This window comes from Bactrocera tryoni, chromosome 3 (assembly GCF_016617805.1).
Source record: "Bactrocera tryoni isolate S06 chromosome 3, CSIRO_BtryS06_freeze2, whole genome shotgun sequence".
In the NCBI taxonomy this organism is placed as follows: domain Eukaryota; kingdom Metazoa; phylum Arthropoda; class Insecta; order Diptera; family Tephritidae; genus Bactrocera; species Bactrocera tryoni.
Genome location: NC_052501.1, coordinates 74,536,034 through 74,551,246, shown reverse-complemented (window position 1 = coordinate 74,551,246; position 15,213 = coordinate 74,536,034). Strand labels below are relative to the sequence as shown.

The following is a 15,213-nucleotide window of genomic DNA, read 5'->3' as shown; positions in this document are numbered from 1 at the left end:
TGCGGCCACCCTAATGCAGTTAAGCAGAGAACACTGTATGTCCTTAGTATGTATCCTCACACATAAATATACACAAGCAAATACTAGAAAATTACATGCTAGTATATTTTAATTGCACAATGCGTGGCCCCAATTTTTCTGAGTTCTTGTACTAAATTGTTGTATGCGCGCTAAATTGCTGCCGAAATCGTTAGTACCTTTGTGGAGTGTAATTTAATGGCGCCAGTAATTTGTAATGATTTGAAATAAATTAATATGGAACAGCGCAGCAAAGCAAAGGTGTCTTTAAATAAAGGAAAATTTGAGTAAGTATTTGGAAAAATGTCATTGAAAATATGAAAGAATACGATCAAAGAGGGTCGAGAACGCGTGGACGACGAATCACATCCAGGACGGCCATCAACATCAACTGCTGATCAACACGTCAAAATTTACGAATTGGTGCTTGAGAATTGATGAATAACTGTCAGAGACCATTTTGGCATCGAATATATCGTATATGGAAAGTGAAACCTATTTGAAATTTCATTTGGACCCTTAAGAAAAGTGAAAGCACGATTGGTTCCAAAATCATTAAATTTTTTTTTAAAGACTGCGTCGCGTTAACGTCTGTAAAACAGTGCTTTCCGACTACCAGGATATCATGAAACCTATTATTACTGGCGATGAGTCTTGGATGTATCCTTATGACCCAAAAAGGAATGATTATTTGGCCGATTATCGTGGCAAAAGTGAGTTGAAAAAATCACATCTAAGTAGAGCAAAAATTAATTTTATGTTGACAGTTTTCTTCGATTAGCGAGATGTGGTGCACTCCGAAGTCCTTCCAAATGGTCAATCTGTCAACAAGGAATAATATTCGAGTGTTATGCGTCATTTACACCGGCTGCGCTGGCTAGGTCCGTCGGGGAAGCAGAGGGAGAGCAAGACCTCCACTGCGTTGAAATGGTCAGGCTTAACTTGGAATTTTCAATTGGCGCCACATTGCGAAAAGAAGAAACGACTGGCGCGCTGTTGTTAACTATAATCACGTAAGGGGTGTCTACGCCAATAAAGAAGAAGAAGTTATTCGTCTTTTGCGGGGAGCTATTTGTAAAAAAGGTCGGAATTATAAACCGACAGCTCTTGGTTTTTGAACCATATAATGCACCGTCTCATCCTGCATTGATTCTTTGCGAGCCGCTGATTTCCAAATAGTATATAGCCAGTCTTGTGGCATGAAGCCGAGCGTTATTATGTTGACAAATTATTTCCTCGTTCCTACTCGGAAATTCCCGAGCGTCAAACGCTCACTTCATCTTGAAGTTATTTGTCTGTTAATAGTTTTACAAGGTTTTAGATGCTCATACTACTCTACTGATCCCATCACCAGAGCTCTACCTTTGCATCATGGATATTCGGTTTCACCCTTGATTTAGCTGGTTGGCCAAGTTTCACATATTACAACACCACAGCAGCATTTCTGTAATATCATCTTTCAATGGCTTTTGACTTCAACTCATATTCCTTCAACCTCTCAGAAATGAGTTTTAAAGCTTCTTTTTCATTTATTTCATCAGTTTTAACTATACTTTTTGGAAAGAAAAGAGACCATATTAAATGGGGTTTTCCTCCAGCAATGGGAGCATGAGCGGACTCGAATACAGTCAAGAGCCCGGTTTTAAATGGAACGTCTTATATATATCGCTTCGGCGTAGCCGATTTCTATAATATTATATGGCTCCAGCTCTTTTCTGTCTGTAGATCCTATTTCTTTAAAGGTCTGAGTGAACTAATTGTGGGAGAACGCAAGGGGGTTCCTATCATTTTAAGGTGTCATCCCATGTGACGGTCCGTTTGTTAGGGATTGCATGCGTTTATATGTGTGGACTGTACTCTATAAATCTACAAATTCCAAGTCATTTGGTCAAGCCATTTTAGAGATACGATGGAGGAAAGTTTGAAAAACACAGTGAAAAGCGTGTTTCAAGTTTCAAGTTCGTTTAACGGCCGAACAGCTCTTCTTACAACTGCTGTGTCTTTTAAACGAAATTTTTGAAAACAAAAAATTCAATCGATTTTTTGAGCTCATCACATGGGATGACTCCTTAAAGGTCTTAATAAGCTAATTTTGAGAGGTAAATGTTTTAAAGAATTATTGGTAGGCAAAAAGGTGTAAGTAACTCATACGGAAAAAAAATTTTAAACTTTTTTTTTTAATATATATTTGTTTGCTAATATTGAACATTATATAAATTGAAAAGTGATAACTTTAAACAATTTTTTGTATTTCTTTGCATATTTTCAGGCGCATTCTTCAAAGGCAAATTTTGCTGAACTTCCTGACCTCATAGCATAAGTAAGCTTCGGATTTGGGATACTCCCACTCAAGGTAAACATTACAGAAATCTTAGCCAAGCATAATAAATAAAAACTTAATAAGCCGTAATTATTGTTAGTATGGCTTTATTTAGAGATATGGCTTTATTTAGATATAAACATGCCGCCCTTAATTTTGGAAAAAAGTCAAAACAGGACATTGCGCCTCACACAAAAAAGCTGTGATGGCATTTGGTGCGACTTGCGTATGACTCATTCATGACTGACCGAAAATCCATTGGGGTTAGAAGGGCAGTGGCGGCTTTAGACACATCTACTTATGCATATGCATATGTAGTACATACATACATATGTACACATACATATAATGCGTACCAAATAAATAAATATTTATTATGGTATATGTTACGTATGTTTGTATGCAGTCATTTACACTATTTTTTCCACACTGACAAAATATATTCCTTTGGCGATTGGTTGTTGTTGTTGCTAAGCTTTTGCTTACTTTATGGCGTTTGTTTGTTGTTGGCACATATTGTTTGTGTGCGTACAAATATTTGCGCCTCGTTGCGTATATGCGTTCGCTTTTTGACTTCAAGCATATTTTACGCCATTCTCAGTTGTGTTTGTTTTTTTTTTGCCTTAGTCGCCTTTGGTCTTGTTTTCATTCCCACATGAGCGCCATCGATGCGCAAATTCATTCACACATTTTACAAGCTTGCTAACCCTCATGGGCTGGCGCACATAGTTATGCCGTAGACCTATATGCTTACATATATTTCCATATATATGCATAAGGATTACGAAAATAACGTTTATACATCGGTTCGGATTACATAGAGCCAAAACACGAAAAATCGTAAAAATTTGTGCTTCATTTTTTGAGATTTCGGAATGAAAAAAAATGATATACTACTGACCATTTGTCGCAATCTGTTAGATCGGACAAATATATCATATATCTCCCATACAACCGATTGTTCAGATTTTTTAATCTTCACCTCTAAGTCGCTGGCTCGAAACCAGTTTTAGACCTATACTCTCCTAGGTAAAGTTTTTCAGAATGGTCTGTAGAACATTTCCCTCATATCAAATAAAATCTACCCGTTCTAATATACACCCTTGAAGCTTAGAAATGAGCAGTTTTGAAGTTCAAGTCTTAAATCAAGACCAAGAAGAGACTTCTTGGCGTAGACACCGCTTACTATAGCCGAGTTAACAACAGTGCGCCAGTGGTTTCTTCTTTTCGCTACGTGGCGCCAACTGGATATTCCAAGCGAAGCCAGGTCCTTCTCCACCTGGTCCTTTCAACGGAGTGGAGGTCTTCCTCTTCCTCTGCTTCCCACGGAGGGTACTGCGTAGAATATTCTTAGAGCTGGAGTGTTTTCATCCATTTGGAAGACATGACCTAGCAAGCATAGCCGCAGTCTTTTAATTCGCTGATCAACGTCAGTGTCGTCGTAAATCTCATAGAGCTCATCGTTCCATCGAATGCGGTATTCGCCTTTGCCAATGCACAAAGACCATAAATCTTCCGCAGAACCTTTCTCTCGAAAACTCGGAACGCCGACTCATCAGTTGTTGACATCGTCCAAGCCTCTGCACCATATAACAGGACGGGGACGATGATAGACTTGTAGAGTTTGGCTTTTATTCGTCGAGAGAGGACTTTACTTCTCAATTGCCTACTCAGTCCGAAGTAACACCTGTTGGCAAAAGATATTCTGCATTGGATTTCGAAGCTGACACTGTTGTTGGTGTTAATGCTGGTTCCTAGATAGACGAAATTATTTATAACTTCGAAATGTCAACAGTGACGTGGGAGTCAAGTTGCGTATGAAGCGACGGTTTTTTTGATGACGGAAGATATTTCGTCGTGCCCTCGTTCACTACCAGACCCATTTGTTTCGTTTATTTGTCCAACCTGAAGAAAGTAGTTAGTTCTGCTGCTCCACGGTTGTTATGGTCAATCATATCGATGTATTCTAAAAATAAGCTGATCTATGCTCCTCTTCAGTTCATCGCCGCCGTATTTGAAAAGCTTTGGCGACAAAATATCGGCACCCGCACCTTTGTTGTTCTTCAGACGGATAATTGCTATCCAAACTTCTTAATGGTCGGGAAATGGAATGCCCTCTGCATCGTAATCGATTGGGGAATCGGGTTCGCCATCTCCTGGTATTTTGCTTGCAGAAGTATTCCCGCCATAACTTCAGTCTTGAAACCTTCGTTTAGTCGCCTCATCCTTTCGTAGAGTTTTGAGCACTACACCTGTCGACCAGCTTATCAAGCTCTTCGTACTCACGCATTTCGGCCTCTTTCTTTTTCTGTCTGAAAATGCGTCTCACTTCCTTCTTCAACTCTCGGTATCTATCCCATCCCGCACGTATTGTGGCCGATTGTAACGTTGCGAGATCGGCAGTCTGTTTTCTCTTCACTGTGATACGGCAGTCTTCAACGAACCAGCTGTTCTTTTGCCTTTTCTGAAAACCAACGGTTTCATTTACAGCTGTATATAAGAAGTTTGAGATGCCGTCCCACAATTCCATTATACCAAAATGTTGACAAGTGCTCTCAGAGAGCAGGAGTGAAAGAACCTCGGCTGTCTGCTGTGATTACAGCTTCTCGACAGCGAACATTCCTTGTTTCAAGCCTTACACCCACAAATAATGGCAGATACTCGATTATCAATTGTCGAGCATAACCGTAAGCGCCAGTTGTTTCATATTAATGTTCATTCTTTGATCTACCTCTTTTAAAAATATCTTGAAAATATAGCTCTTGATTATACCCCAACTCAACGCTCAACTTCATATACCATAGATATTCCATATTTCTTGACAACATCCTGACTACGCATTTCACTCAACAATGTTCCCTCCTCCCATGTCTGCTATTTACCAATTCCTTTTCTCGCTGCTTCATTTAATTTCAATTTATTTACGCTGTTGCCCTTTGGGACCAAAAGTAAGAGAGCAAACATTTTCAATTACATTTGTGTGCGATTTAATTTGGGGCACGTGTCGCATGTGAGTTCAATTGCTTGTCTGTGGCGCAATCGCACCGAGTTTACCAAAAAATACCGGGAAAATGTCGCCCCCGCTGTTTAATTGTTTATTGAACCCCTGAAGGTGGTGCGTGTCAGCTCACTTACTCACTCAGGCTGCTCACTTTTAACACAACTGTGGCCGCGGGCTACTAAAATCACCATACGGACATTTAAGTTGCAGCTGGCACTCACTCGCATTTGCTCTCATTAAAGTAGCGCCGCCACTGCAAAATTCATCAAATCTTGCTTTGTTTTAGCGCTAAACAGCTGTGCTTACCCGCAGCTCGTTGCAGCCTTTGCCGCCTGAGTTCAGTTCCACACAGCGATTCTCTTTGTGTGAGCTTAGAGCGCAAGGCTATTTATTTAGTGCGTGCACTTTTTGGCATTGTTGTTGTGTTGCCGAACTTTCGAATTGCTGGACTTTTGAAAGGTAAAGGTCGTTCAGTGACTTCACACGAAAAATATTTACATATTTATAGTTGAGGGTTCTTCTCTTCAGTGCGTATATATGTATGTTAGGTTTGTATATATTTGCCTATATGTCGACTCAGTCGCTCGTAGGATGACTTTTTAATTAAGTCAGTCGAATAAATTCAATAAATTTGACACTAATTGCTTCGCAGCATCAGCTAAACACAATTTATGAACATCTGAAACATATCACCCAAAATAAAGGTGTATCCAGCGTGACTGCCGAAATATTGTAGAGCGAAAAGTTGCTGCCTATAAACTTTGAAATTCTTGGAAGCAGCAGTTTGTGTGTACGAGATTAATTTGATTTATCTGCTTAAATTAATTATTTCAGTCAGCAAATGATGCTTTAATTATATTAATGTGAATTTAAATGTCAGCCGTGGGCTGAAAGGGACTTTAGTGTAGGCAAGTTAGAAATATTAAATAATATTAAGATAGTCAGTTTACAGTGAAATTGTGAAGCGTAGCCGTGATATCATCGGTCTCAACACCCGCGCCGTTAGTTCTGTTTTCTCCAGGCTGGACAAGGAAGCACAGAAAATGGGCCTGACAGTGAACGAGGGCAAAACGAAATATCTCCTTCCATCAAACAAACAGTCGTCGCACTCGCGACTTTGCTCTCACGTCACTGTTGACATAACTTAGAAGTTGTAGATAATTTCGTCTATTTTGGAACCAGTATTAACACCACCAACAATGTCAGCCTGGAAATCCAACGCAGGATTGCTCTTGCCAACAGGTGCTACTTCGGACTGAGTAGGCAATTGAAAAGTAAAGTCCTCTCTCGACGAACAAAAACTAAACTCTATAAGTCCCTCATAATTCCCGTCCTGCTATATGGTGCAGAGGCTTTTGCGATGACAGCAACCGGTGAGTCGACGTTACGAGTTTTCGAGAGAAAAATTCTGCGAAAGATTTATGGTCCTTTGCGCATTGGCCACGGCGAATATCGCATTCGATGGAACGATGAGCTGTACGAGATATACGACGACATTGACATAGTTCAGCGTATTAAAGACAGCGGCTACGCTGGCTAGGTCATGTTGTCCGGATGGATGGAAACACTCCAGCTCTGAAAGTATTCGACGCAGTACCCGCCGGGGGAAGCAGAGGAAGAGGAAGACCTCCACTCCGTTGGAAGGACCAAGTGGAGAAGGACCTGGCTTCGCTTGGAATATCCAATTGGCGCCTCGTAGCGAAAAGAAGAAACGACTGGCGCGCTGTTGTTAACTCGGCTATAATCGCGTAAGCGGTGTCTACGCCAATTAAGAAGAAGAAGTGAGCACCAGCATGACTTCAAGTGCTGAAGTTGAGTTAGCAACCGCTCCATAAGAGACCTAAGGTCATGGTATACAGTAAAGTGATTCAAAAAAAAATTCCTGGACACCTCTAAGAAAGCCTCTCCAAGCATGAGTTCTTAATTGTAACGGGAAGGTCCTTCTACATACAGTTTTCTATTTTTTCTTATTATCAGATAGAAAAATTCATATCTCGCCTCCAACTACTTGAAAAAATATCTTGTTCCTTAGATTTTGTAGGAAATTGAATGCTCTACAAAAAAGGTCTACTAAGATTTTTTCGTAAACCCAACCGTTTAAAAGATATTAACGATTGAAGTTTGATTATTTTTGAGAAAATTTTTTATTTCTTATGAATTTTATAACTCAATGAAAAAAATCATTATGAATGATGAAACTCATAGGTTTTTGGAGAGGCTTTCTTAGAGGTGTCTAGGAAACTATTTTTCAGAGTACCAAACAAAAAAAAAAATTTTTTTTTGAATCACCCTAGTATACAGCCACCTGATGATACCTGGCTTGTAGCTCCAGAATTTAACGGCTAGGCGTCTGCATATCGTGAGTGCTTTGGTGGCTCGGAACAGTGTTCATTCTACGTGTTTTTCCACCGTAAGGTTGAGTCTAATGTGAGTCCTTGGAATTTGACCTCTTTCGACATCTCCAACTCCCCGCCGTCAAGTGTTAGGCGCCTCAAGCCCGGAAGAGACAGGCCGTCAGCTGTTTTTGGCGGGTTGATATCTAAACCTACCGTATTACACATCCCTTAGCTAGACTTAAGCCTCTTTGGACTATGTCGCAGAAAGTGTTCTCGAATTTACCTCGTGCTATTATGATAATATCAGAGGCCTACTCCTGGCACCGAATCCCATTGCTTGTGGGCATCTGCTACTCGACTCCATAGTAGGGCGGTTAGAACTTCACCCTGTGGGCTGCACTTCGTAGCACCAAGACGAATCTTACTCTCCCCCACAATGGTTTCAGCTATCGCAGTACAGCCTCTTTCCATTTGCATTCTGGAATCACCATATTCCTTTTCTCCAGTGCCTTGATGATGTGAGTTCTGTAGTTCAGCCGTGAGTTGGTAAAGAGTAGTGTTAGTGCGATTTTCAGCGCCATCTCATAAGGGACTTGTGAAACACTATTTTTTTTAGATAACAACAAGGTAGTGACCTCAAATGAGAGCAGAAGTACTGCCCACAAACTAGTAAAGGTGTATATATGGACTTTCATGGTATCGCAGTTTTAAACTGCTCCTATTTTCTGCTCAAATATCGAGCATAGCGATTTTTTTTTTGTACACTGCTTGGATTATGAAACTATGAACTATGAAACTATTTCTCCCACAACGTTGAATCTCAAGTCTTTGTTGGAAAAGGATTTGAAATCACTACAATTTCGAAGCAAACTTCGACTCTCTCTTTATCTCAGTAGAAGATATGTTGGTTGATACCAATCACACCCAAGTATAGTATATATATTTTCCCGTAGTTCCTAGGTGGAGCATAGCGTATAGCTCCTCCAAATTTAATCTACATTAGTAGAATCGATGATCAGTAACTTTTTCATAACTGAGGAACACATAAGCTCCTTTTGAAGGATTACCACTATCGCTTTCTTACTTTTTCATATTCAATCAACTCATTCATTGGTTTGATCATAAAACTGTGACTGGAGTTTCTTTGAGGTTTCGTTTTTCGGATTTTTTTATTTCAGTAGTTAACTTCAAAGATCATTTTTTATCGAGACTTTTCTTTACCGTCAATTCAATACTACTTTGTCGAGACATTTTCATGCAATGCATTTGTTCACCCTCTAAGCTCTTAAAATTAGCAGTTAGACTTAGCCTTAATGGCTCCACGATTTCTTTTACTACATTCTAGTAAAGATCAGCCAATTCTGTACCGGAATTGAATGTTATGAAAGAAATTCATACCAATGAGGTATACTTTTCGGAGCGTACATAAAATATAATAGTCAAAAAATCGACCCCTGAAAGAGTCACGAACTTTCTTTCTACAAAATGTAGCTTTTACACGCTCGCTAGTAACTTAGCCGAGCTTTAGCTCCTAATTATTATTAACTTGAACTCAGCGATATATGAAAGTTTCTCCAAGTCTTCAACAGCCTTCGAATAGATGGTGCATGAATAAATGAATGGTAGAACTAAAATTTGAGGCTTACAGGTGGTGAAAGCTCGCGGGAAAAGCTTTCTTTGTTATTCAACGGATTAGTTTTTGTCAGGTCAGGTCCCTCGGCGTGATAATGCGCGGCTGTAACTACCTTGTAGCATAATTCTAACAAATTATTCTCGCTTACGTTTAATCTCATATCAACAAAGCGTCCCGCAAGAGCTTCCGAACTGCATAAGCTCACCCCTCAACTGTGTTGCTCCTCTGCTTCTTGCATGTTAAAGGCTGCAAAGCTATCAATTAACATTTTCCACAAAAAACTGCAAGTCTTTCACCTTTGTCAGTCAGTTGACCTTAAAGTCGAGTTAGTGGCAAAGCCAAATTTTGCGACGTCCATAGATCAGCTGCAGTGGCGTAGCTTTGTGTGGGGCTTTTAAACCCTCTTTTTCTCTTTTTCTCTGTGTTTATGTATTTTTGTTTCGCAACCGTGCTGTTTACACCGTTATATGATTTTTGTGCACTTTTTTGTTTTTGTGCGTATGTGTGAGCGCGTGTGGGCAGCTTGTCTGCTTTGCGCTGACAAAGAATTCAGCAACAAATATGCATGTACTGTTGTTGTTGTTCCACCTTCTATCAATTTTAAGCTATTGTTGGTTTGAAATTTTTCGTCTTTTTCGCAATTCTTTGTCTTTGTTGTTGTTGTTGTCACTTTTAAAGCTACATACATATAAGTATATGCGCTATACAAGCATACAAGCTCAGCGTGCGTGTCATTGACAGCTAACGGTACACAGCCAGTCTCCATTGTCCTTGGCGAGTCTTTAGAATTCATGCATATTTCGCATGTGTGTTTGTGTGTTTGCGAATTTTTTGTTATTTATTGTCTATATTGTTGTTTCTTCTGCGTTTCGCTTCCAACTCACTTGACAGTTTAATCACTGTCTGGTAGTTACGTCGTCGTGATATCGCAAGAATTCGCTAATATGAACTGACACAAGCTGCGCAAAAATTCCTCCTTGTTTTCCTTTGAGCTGACATCGATTATATATGTGTGTATGTATGTGCATTTATACATATTACACAACAACAACACATTAATTTTTTGTTAACCATACTTTTTCGCTCTCTTTGTTGTACTTTACGCAAGCTGAGTCTTGTTGTTTATGTTTTTGCTGTTGTTGTTTTCATTTTTTTGTTGTTGTTGTCATTGCTCTAAGAAGAATTGATTATGCGCGTGTTCTTGCATAAATATGTGCTGATAAAGCGCGATCTATCCAGTCGTCTCCGAATTGTAGCAATGCCAACCCTTGGCAAAGCATAAAGACGCTTTTTTCGTTATAGATTTTAACTGTCGGCTTAAATTTCTAATAAATACGAAAAAAATGTAAATTATTGAAATTGCTTGTTTATAAAAAATTCCTTTCACCATTTTTAATAATTTTTGCTTGATTGATTGCCTACCAAGCACTTTAAATGGCACTCCATGAAGGAAAAAAAGGGACAGAACTATTCGCTGATTTTATGAGCCAAGAGCAGCAACAACGGCTCCATGGATTATAATCTGAAACATATAGTAGGTAGTCGAAAAAGTCTTTTCGTATTTCTAATCAAACTTCAACTTTTTTTTGTATTTATTATGAACTTTAATAAACCAAATATGTATCATTTTGATCGACAAATTTTTGCCATTTTTCCGCTAGAGACATTATTCCATCAGTGTAAAACTTTTCTGGTTTCTCGGCGAAAAACTGCGACAAGTAATTTTCACAGACTTCACTTGAAACGAGCTTTACTCCATTAAGGGAGTTCTGCATTGACCGAAATGCATGGTAGTCCGATGGTGCAAGGTCAGCGCTATATGGTGGATGCATCAAAACTTCCCTGCCAAGCTCCCCCAGTTTTTGCCGAGTCATCAAAGATGTGTGTGGTCTAGCGTTGTCCTGATGGAAGACGAAGCCCTTTCTGTTGATCAGTTCTGGCCGTTTTTTCGATTGCTTGCTTCAATCTCATCAGTTGTTAACACTAAAATGTAGAATCAATCATTCGACTAGGCTGGAGCAGCTCACTGAATGATTCCCTTCCAATCCCACCAAACACTCAGCATAACCTTTCGAGGCCGCAATCCTGGCTTTGCGACATTTGTTGAGCTGCACCACGCTTGGACCATGATCTTTTTCGCACATTAGTGTCAAATTTGATCGAATTTTCGTCTCCTGTTACCATTCGCTTCAGAAATGGTTCGATTTCATTACGTTTCAGCAAAGAAACGCAGATGTTGATTCGGTACATTAAATTTTTTACAGACGATTCATTTGGTATCCAAACATCGAGCTTCTTTTCGTAGTCAGCCTTTTTTGAATGGTTCAAAATTGTTTGATGATGTATATTAAGTTCCTAGCGATGTCATGGCTGCTTATGTGGCGGTCCTGATCAAACTTTTCCATAATTTCATCGACTTTTTCAACGATAGGTCGACCAGAGCGATGTGCATCTTTCACATCGAGATTTCCAGAACAGAAGCGAGCGAACCATTCTTGTGCTACACGAACTGATACTGATTGTCTCCGTAAACTTCACAAATATCATTGGTGACTTGCGTGGCATTCTTCCCTTCTTAATACAAAAATTTCAATATATAGAAATATGTATATTTCTTCACTATTTTCACTCATTTTTGAACAGCTGTAGCCTTTTTTTCAACTTCACCGAATTTAATTTCTTTGTGGTTAAATGAAGTTTAAAACTTCACCTTTCCAACTATTCCACTATATGGTATGACACAATGTGATTGGTAGCACTGGAGATATACGACTGCAACGACATTTATTGAAAAAATACGAAAAGACTTTTTCGACTACCCAATATATTGGTTATTCTGACAGCTGCAGCTGAAAATTTTATGTTACATATATGTAATATGATGTATTGAATCGTAAGCAATACAAAACTCAATTTCGACTTTTTTGATGATACGTTGTTTTGCAATTTAGGTGACGATATGTAATATTATACTATGTATATTGGAGCTTTTTCTATTGAGTGGAGTCATTTTGCCAAATTTTGTTTCCAGCTAGCTTCTGCTAGTGTCTGAGAACAGAATCGGACTAGTCTACTACAAGTGAGCCAATTTAGCCAAAGTTGCTACTTTTCGTGACACGCTGAATCGACGTTCAATACGTTTCTTGGGTACTTGTAGACTGGTCTTGCACGATCGGATTCAAGTACTTATAGGGAAAACTTTTTTATTTGACGAGATATCTTTACGAAATTTGGCATGGGTTGTTCTCTAATGAAATAATGTGGTCTCTGAAGAATATTTTCAGATCGGACGACTATAGCATATAGCTGCTATACAATATGAACGATCAGATTCACGTGTTTGTATGGAAAACTTTTTCATCTGACGAGATATAATCACGAAATTTGGCATAGGTTATTGTCTAATGAAATATTGTCATCGCTGAAGGATCTTTTCAGATCGGATCACTATAGCATACATATAGAAAACTTTTTTATTTGACGAGATATCTTCACGAAATTTGGCACGAATTATTTTCTAAGCCAGATATGAAATCTTTGAAAAATTTTTTCAGATCGGATTACTATAGCATATAGCTGCCATACAAAATAAACGATTAGATTCCATTGCTTGTATGGAAAACTTTTTTCTTTGATGAGATATCTTCACGAAATTTTGCATGGCTTATTACCTAAGACAATAATACAATTTCCGAAGAAATTGTTCGGATCGGACCACTATAGCATATAGCTGCCATACAAACCGAGCGTTGGGAATTATGATCTTTTGAGGATTTTTTTATGTGAAGTGTATTATAGCTTCGGTGCAACCGGAGTTAACGTTTTGTCTTCCAAAAGCATTTTGAGAAAATAAATATATGTATATATTTTCTTAATTTTGTACTTTCACTGCGTTCATACTAGCTTCACCTGCTAGCTACAGTAGTTAATGAGATGATGTATATTTCGTCACGCCCACTTTACGAAGAAGTTCAAGTCATGTTGTTAGTTGAGTTACTTGAGAGCACTTGCTTTTTTCGAAGTCTATCATTTTCCGAGCCAGAAACAAGTCAGATTACATCCTTTTAAAAAAACAATCTCAAAGAGCATATACTTTAATATCATCGAATTCAATAACCAAACTTGTGCTTGCTAAAAATAATATGAAGATCAAAGCACGTCAAGTGGACCCTTACAATTTCGCTAACTCACCGATTTTGAAAATCTTGAGAAAGTATTTTTATAAAAATTAGCCGATTTTTTACTTTATAAGCGTAAAAGCAGACTTCAACTTAATTACACCCTTGTATTGGGTAAGGCAAATACATACATTTCATATATATATCTCATATGTAGTTTATATATTTGTAGAAAAATCTCACATAAACCATATATGTATATATATTTTTTCCACAACTCAGCTGCCAACTTCATACCTTGCATACTGAGCGCTGGCTGGGCGTTTGCATGACGCATCCAAGAATAGTTCAACTCGTGCGCACAATACAAACACACGCACGCCTACTTGTGCCAATATTTTCATTTGTCTGTATGTTTGTACAATGCACTTGCATGACTGCCGATATTCAATAGATTTATATGCACAGAGCGCCACACATGCTCAAATGCTTGCACAGCTTGCTTGCATTGCAATATTTGTTGAATCGAATTCTGCTTCAACCAAAGCCACTGCTGCTTTCGTCCATCTTCCGGTGTGCATGTGTCTGGTTGTGTGCGTGCGCTGAGCAAATAATTTCACGAATCGAAGATGTGAGGTGAATTGTAGCTGCGGCAGGCATTAAAAATTCGCTCGTGTTGTCTCGGCAAGTGCCAATAAACAGGAGATAGTTTTAATGGATTTCTGTGCGGCAGCCAACACTCATACGCCGTGTGTGCCGTGTACGGTGCACTTGTAGGGGAATAAAATTTTATAAAATGTTACGTGAGCTAATATGAGAGATAAAGCGTTGTGGCAATTGTAATGTCGCTTTGAAGGCTTTCATATTGCCATTTAGATATAATAGGTTTTGGTGCGAGCGCATTTTAACTTTCTTGAACGCATTCTTGCATTAGGTCAACTTTCGCAGATTTCGCCAAATAAGCGGCCGAGTCTAAAAGTCTATCTTTTTTTAGTCTTACGTACTTTCTTTAGCGATGGCTGGCTCCGTTTTTGAAGAAATGTGGACCACCTATGCCCTCTGCCCAAACAGTGACTTTTCGTGGATTTAACAGCGTCTCAACCAAGGCTTCGAGTCACTCCAAATCAGTGATCATCTTGTTTTTTGAACTGTAAAGAGTTCTGAGAATGTGCATTATCGACTAGAGAACACGTGGTGTGAAATAGATCTATGATTGCTTGAATTACCGATTCTGCTAGACTAGCTTAGGTTAAGTTAGATCAGACGGCTGATCTCGAAAGATCACACGTGCACTGCTATGTGTAGTCCTTTGTGAAGCCATAGAAAAGAAAAACTCCTGTGTTCGAACTTATAAATTGGCAGAACTCTTAGTAGACAATACAAATTTACACAGTCGTTTAATTTCCATTCCCGCCAGGTCGGTGGGATGTCTAAAGGTATGCGCTCCTAAGTCTTGACCTTTCAAATGCAGGACTGTCAAGTAGTAAGTGTTGAGTTGTTTCCACCTTGTCTTCTTCCTTCGTCACAGCCTCTGCAGATAGCGGTTGGTATGATTCCCAGCCTTACGGCATGTACACCAATAGGGCAATGGCCTGCTGAAAGCTCCACAACTAGGAAGAGACTAGCTTTACTGATACCAAAAGGATAGACCTCTTGCGTTCGATCTTGAACTAAAAGGATCTTGCCCAGCGTTGGCCAAGCTCCCGAACCATTACTTTGTAATAAATTCGCAGAATTTCCAAGCCCTGTTCCGGAGTAAGACTGTTCATTCTAAAATGCAAACCAAG

At 39.1% G+C, this 15,213-nt stretch overlaps 1 protein-coding gene across 5 annotated transcripts in view; it reads left to right on the top strand.

The window, feature by feature from the left end:
- Positions 1 to 2,284: 2,284 nt before the first annotated feature.
- LOC120770293 (kinesin-like protein unc-104) overlaps positions 2,285 to 15,213 on the top strand; it is a 68,607-nt gene continuing 55,678 nt past the window's right edge. For all 5 annotated transcript variants that reach the window (XM_040097643.1, XM_040097648.1, XM_040097644.1 and 2 more), the window contains exon 1: positions 2,285 to 2,371. The gene's annotated coding sequence lies outside the window, so the exon portion shown is untranslated. The remainder of the gene's footprint in view (positions 2,372 to 15,213) is intronic.